This window comes from Myotis davidii, unplaced genomic scaffold (assembly GCF_000327345.1).
Source record: "Myotis davidii unplaced genomic scaffold, ASM32734v1 scaffold726, whole genome shotgun sequence".
In the NCBI taxonomy this organism is placed as follows: Eukaryota; Metazoa; Chordata; class Mammalia; order Chiroptera; family Vespertilionidae; genus Myotis; species Myotis davidii.
The window spans coordinates 1,965,081-1,971,748 of record NW_006297808.1 but is presented as its reverse complement, the minus strand read 5'-3'; the positions used below and the strand labels follow the sequence as shown (position 1 = coordinate 1,971,748).

The following is a 6,668-nucleotide window of genomic DNA, read 5'->3' as shown; positions in this document are numbered from 1 at the left end:
GTTCAGGGTTTCAAAGTGCTTGGCCTCTGGAACTGCTGTAAGGAATGCAGTGTCATTCCCATGAGTTGCTTGTGTCAGTTTAATACCCAAGCTCTGGTGCTCTCAGAACAATCCTACCACCTGAAACTTTCTGGAAAGAAAGTTCTGCTGTGCTCACTCACACAGGCACTATTTAGTGCCACCCTACTCCCAGGATCAAAATGTAAAACATAGTTACTCCTGTGGATCTCAGTTATAAACCATTTTGAAAAACATTGCTTTGAGAGCGTTAGAAAAGTTCAACTTCCAGCCTTGGCTGGTGTGGCTCAATTGGTTGGGTGTCATCCCGTGTACTGAGACTGCCAGTTTGATTCCCAGTCAGGGCACATGCAGGGTTACAGGCTCAATTCCCAGTAGAGGGCCTGCAGGGATACTGTCCCTGGTTTAGATTCATCTTTGCTTCCAAAAGGCTGCATGGAAAATTTGTATCCACCTGATTGGTTTGTTTTAGGGACTGAGGTTGAAACAGAGAACAGTCATCCAGTAAGGACTTAAATTTCCTTCTGCTCTAAGGTTTTCATCTTCTCTGGGTAGGGAACATGGTGGCTGGGGAAGTGACTGGGAGACAGAATCAGAGTAGGGATGTCATAGCCCCTGTCCCCATCCTCTTCAGGACTCACTATAGGCCAGGCTAATACTTCTCTCAACCAGAACCAGAAAACTGTATCACAATGTATGGGGATCAATTGCTCATCATGAAAATACTTTGCTTTGGGACTAGCTGTTGTCACAAACTGCTGACAGGGTCATGGGTGCTCCTGTGTGTGTTCCTCCTGTGATCATAGCAGGAAATTCTCCAATGATGAATAGGGAGGCAGGGTGTGTATGCACATGTGCACGTGGAGAGAACAAGCCTGACAGAAACACAATATGCGTGACTCAAAAATAACAGGTCCACTCATTAGTCCAGCAGACATTCCTGGAGGCCTCCTTTGTGCCTAGACCAGTGCTGGGCTCTGGAAAGCCTGGGATAAAAGGCTCAGGAGAGAGAAAAGCCATTGCAATACAGTGTGATCACTGCTGTAATAGAAGGAACATTAATTATGACGGGCACCTGTGCCAGTCAGGGTCTCTGCAGAAGACAAGGCAGCACACTCCAACTAGGGTAATCAGAGAGAGTTTAAAGCTGGACTCTTCGCTGTGGCTTGGGCCAGGAGGGGGGAGAGAGAGAGACATAGAGAGAATGTAGCATCCGTAGTGAGCACTGGCTGGAGTCTGCCATGCCCAGGTTTGAAGTGACCACCTTGAGAGGAACTGGTGGCCTTTGGGAGGGTTGAGAAATCTGGAGTGGCCCCAGCACCCCGTGGACGTACCTTCCTTCCTTTCCCTGCCAGGAATCCTTGTGGCAAATTTAGAAGCCAGAGGGCAGCCCCTGGGAGATGGGGGAAAGGGAACTGGAAATGAGAATGGCAAGTGTCCCCAGCACAGGCCCAGCTAGAGCGAAAGGAAAGAATTGTCAAGGAAGCCTTCCTGAGGGAGTGACATGTGATTTGAGGTTGAAAGATGAGTCTAGATGAGGAGCTCCTGGAGGCCAAAGGAGGTAGTTTGTGAAAACAGGCCAGCAAGGTTGCTCTTTGGAGGACCATCCCGAAGTCCTGAATGGCTTCTCTGCAGGGTCAAGGTGGGCACGATGGGTGCTGAGGGTTGGACTTGGGCTCACACAGGGACCCCGCATTTCCCAAATCAGAGATGGACAACTACTAACAAAAGGCAGCCTGGGGGCAAACACTTACTGTAGATGGTTCCCAGAGTAAGTAATCCACAAAAAATGTAGAGAATGGACTGAGATAATAATTGCTACTTTCTTTTAACTTTGGAGGCAATTGCTTCAGTCTTGGAAATCCCATGTGAAGCTTCCCCCTCTGCATTCCTCTCCCCTTCTGTTTTCTGGGAAAGGTTTGTCACTGTATCATCTGCTTCAGCCCCAACCTATGTGTATTTTATTAGAGTAGACAGTTTTTCTTTAATACATATGAATATAAGCCCTCCAGGGGCAAATCTTTTCACAAATGGTCTTAAAACATTTCAGAACAATTCATTGTATCTCTTGGAAAGGAACGATTCTTATGTATTTGTTGACAGAAAACATAGGAAGGGGGTTGGGGAGACATAGGGGAATGTGGGCTTTGAGAACACTGACCTGGGAGTGGTTCACACAGGGCCACTACTCACTCTCCCTGTATGACCTTTACATCTCTCTTTTCTCACCTGTACAATGGGTATAATAGTAGTCAAGGCATGGGGCGGTTGTGACGAGTAATGAAAAGGTGTGTGTGCAGCACCTAGCACACAGTGACAGCACCATCAGCCGTAGAAGCTATTCCTAGCAAACTTGCAGGAGGGCTTGGGGAGCTTTTCTGAAATTAGCAGACCTTGGAGAAGACTGACCTTGCTGGCATCATCGTACCATGAGATTTAAAGAGCATGTGTTGCCTCTGCCTCTGTGTTGCTAGAAGATGTCACTGGCGTGACCATCCCTCACCCCCATTTTGTAAAGAAGCCTGCAGGTCGAAGGCACCAGGGCTGTTCCCGGACCCCTGTTTATTGTGTACAGCCATCACCCTGCGTCAGCTGGGACAGCACGGGCTGACTGACGGCCACCACAGCAGTAAAGTTTTCCATGTGTAGGCTTGAAGCAAAATGTAATTAGCCTTTATGTGCAGAACAAGGACCCATTGATGAATACAGCTGGTCTTTGTTTGGTCCTGTCATTGAGAGTGGGAGGTAAAAGTGTTCTTCTTCATGTTTATTAATGCAAGATTCCTTAGACAAATGGCAAGCACAGTTTAATATTTGTTGGAACATAGCGGCGTTTGCCAGAACAGTTGTTGTGTAATGGGTTTGCAGGGTTTCAGATTATAACCATTTCTGGGTTAAATAAATGAATTATTTCTCTGCCCTCGCCCCCTTTATTTTTAGTTAAAAAGGTACCTCCTCCTTCTCAGGTGGTCGCCCTGTGTACAGATCTTCCCACTTCTCTCAGCAAATGGAGAATTAGTACCTAATGACTTTAGCTTGGAGATTCTAGCAAAGCAGAGTGGTGTGGAATGGTTCCGGGTGGACTTGGAGGTGGAGAGAGGCCTGGCGCCATCACCCAGGCCCTCGTCTCTGTGCCTGTCTTTCACAGCTGTTCACTGGTTCTTAGACTTAGGTTGCTGCTGCAACTGCAGAAGGAATGCAGCTCTCCCAGCCAAGATACTAGCATTCTGAGCAAAAGTGCAGGAATTCCCATTTCAGCTCAAGTCCATGGCCACCTCTTTGCTCTGTCTCCTAGAATCCTGGTTGCAAAAGGAGCTTCAGTTGTAACACACACAGTCAGCTTACTACATTCCTCTTAACTTGTGGGCTGCGGCTCTGAGCCTCTGATGAAAGAAAATATTGAATTGCACTGAAATACTACATTTTTTTATAGCTAATGTTAGTCTTAGGAGAATTTGCACCTCCCAAACCTTTCCTGCCAGCAAAATTTATGTTTCTTAAGGTAACTCATGTTATATTCCTTGCCTATATGCTTTTTAAAAAGAGCTACATTGTATATGCATGTACTTACATACTACATTACAAAGGAGACATTTATGAGGAACTTCACTTTGGTTAATTTTATAGTGTTTTCTTTATTTCAAGTATATAACCAGTATTTTATCACAATATACAATATGCTCTGAGAAAGCAGAAAACTTTCCCATTTGCGCTTGGCTTACAGTTTTACTGAAATTGTTTCGGGGAGCCTGTGCCTGCATTGTGGAGATGGGGGATTCCATGCCCATCAGTGGGGCCTGGAGGACCTGAAACACGATTTGAAAAGGTGACAAACCCAACAGCTCAAGACAGGACTCCCAGAAGGGAGATGCCACCAGTGTGTCAAAGAATGGAGGTGGGGCAGGTGCCTTCCCTGCATACAGATCACCTGGACTTTTCACGGTGGTTTCGAACAGGGTGTCTTATTTACTTTTTCCAACAGTCATTGAGAAAGCTTTTATTGTGCTCACTGCATGGATAGGGAAACAAGACATGCAGTCAGGCCCCAGATCTAGTCCTTTGGACTCGAAATGCAGTGCTGTTGGCACACTACACGGTGGCCTGTAAGGACCCTTGTGGTGCTGCCTCCTCATGGGAGCAGTGTTGCCTGTGTGACAGGCTCCCTGAAGGGTTTAAGTTCTCTGTCGCTATCCCACAAGCCCCATTGCATCTACCTTAGCAGACTGATTTCTCTTTTATTTATCTTTTTACAGCTCCACATGCAAGACTTAGGCAACTGGGCCTGATAGAGCCCGGGTGACGAAACCTGAGACTCGCACACTATTTTGATAATCCTCTAAACCAGCAGTTCTCAACCTGTGGGTCGCGACCCCTTTGGCGGTTGAACGACCCTTTCACAGGGGTCGCCTAAGACCATCCTGCGTATCAGATATTTACATTACAGTTCATAACAGTAGCAGCATTATAGTTATGAAGGAGCAACGAAAATAATTTTATGGTTGGGTCACAACATGAGGAACTGTATTTAAAGGGCCAGAAGGTTGAGAACCACTGGTGTGGCTAGTCCAATTTTGCTCCCCCTAATTGTATTTGAAAGACCAACTTCACTGTCCAGAAGTGGAGTCTTTCTGCTGTACCTTTAAGAATGTGAAATTTTCTATTTCCTGTCCTTTTGATTAGTCATCAATTTCCAGTATGGGTTGCTGTAATTATCCTGGCTAGATTAATTTCCCTAAAAATAGTGAAGCAGGTACTTTTATGGTTTCCAGGGCATAGGCTTGAATAAAGAACCTACTGTCCCTAAACCTTAGAACTGAAGCAGATCAGAGAGGGAACACTTGATGACTTTTTCTTCTATATTTTATCTCCAAAAGAGTGGTGTGCATTTTGTAAAATTCCTGGGATTTTCCCCCTGTACAAGTATTGTGCTCCACACCTAAAATCCGGAGCCTGGGTGAGCCCTAAAAGGCTTTCCTTGACTTTTGCACTGACGGCAGCTGTTTTGTTTTCTCTAAGCAACGCAGCCCTGATCTGGAGTTTTCTCTAGTCCAGGGGGCTGTACAGAAAGAAGGGGGTGGCTTTATATTTTCAAATCCAGGTAGAAATTCCTCTGAGTGCCAAGGATTCTTTACCTGTTCTGTGGACTCCACACAGGTCTAGAAATTAATGACATGCATGAAATTCGGAAACCTTTACTCCTCCCTTCAGCTACTCTTGCTAAAAAGCCCACATTGCAATAGTGCTAGAACTGCAGAGTAAAGGGAGCAGGGTAGTTACAGATGTGATATGCACATGGACACAGGCTCTGCACACGAAACCACATGCATATGTAGCTGTCCTATATGTGTGGGCATAAACATGTTTATGAACATCGAGATAACAGTCATATTCATCTAGCACCCTTGAAGAGGGTATTGTAGAGAAAAGCATTCTTCATGGACTGTCACCTGAATTTGGCATGGTTCTATAAAAGTTTTGCTTTTTTTAGAGATCCTCAAACTTTTTCTGATTCACTATAAAGATAAATCTTGGGGAACTCACAGTTTGAAGCTAAAGGAAATGGATAAAGGGGCTGTTGGAAGAAAACATGAATTTGTAGAAGATCATCGCACATCTAGTGATCTGTAAAATGGCCATTAAAATGTATGCCTTCTTGCTTCCCAGACTGTGGGGGTCTGTGAGAGAATGGGAGGGTTCCTGCAGACTGCATCGTGTGGCCAAATGCTAGCTGAACTTCCTCAGGAGGATCCTGTCTTATTCTCTGTACCACCACATGCACATTAGCATGGTTGCTGGTACATCATCTGTTCTTGTTGACTTAATAAATCAGCCTTTGCTGTGAAGACAGGTGGATCAGGGGTACAGCTGAGGTGAATGACCAGTGGGGCTGTGTGCGCTCTAGAAGGGAAAACCAAGGAAGCTGTTGTCTTCTAAGAAGAAAGCAGGAGCCATCTGAACCTTTAAAGTGCTTTAAGAAGTAAGAATTGTGATGGAGGCCCGGCCTGGAATGTTCACGCCACCTTCTGCCCCCAGTGAAATTCCTCCAGAAGCCATGTGTTTCTGACTCACCACGGGGACCTGGCTGCTGCTGAGGGCCGTGGCCCCGCGGGTCATCGTGACGCAGCACCTCTTCTCCTTTGCTCCCAAAGTGGCAAAGGGCACACACTGACCAGTTGGGCCCTTTTGCAGGGAGGCAGGAAGACTGACAGAAGTGAGAAACTGTCCTTGCCATGGAATTGCCCCAAATCAATGAAGACTTTATATGACATTTATTATTTTTAATTCAAAATGTCATGTTTAGTATATAGAATTTAGAAAATTCTAAAATATTTTTTAATTTCTTTTTCTCTTTATTGACTAAGGTATTACATATCTGTCCTTATCCCTCATTGCCCATCCCCCCCACACACACACACACTCATGCCCTCACCCCCCTGGTGTCTGTGTCCATTGGTTAGGCTTATATGCATGCATACAATCCTTTGGTTGATCTCTCCCCTTTACTCCCACCCTCCCCTACCTTCCCTCTGAGGTTTGACAGTCTGCTCAATGCTTCTCTCTCTCTGGATCTGTTTTTGTTCATCAGTTTATGTTGTTCATTATATTCCACAAATGAGTGAGGTCATATGATATTTATCTTTCCCCAGCTG

At 45.5% G+C, this 6,668-nt stretch overlaps 1 protein-coding gene across 2 annotated transcripts in view; it reads left to right on the top strand.

The window, feature by feature from the left end:
* Positions 1-6,668, top strand: part of CUX1 (cut-like homeobox 1) — a 372,075-nt gene that overhangs the window by 230,487 nt on the left and 134,920 nt on the right. The gene's annotated exons all lie outside the window — the stretch shown is intronic.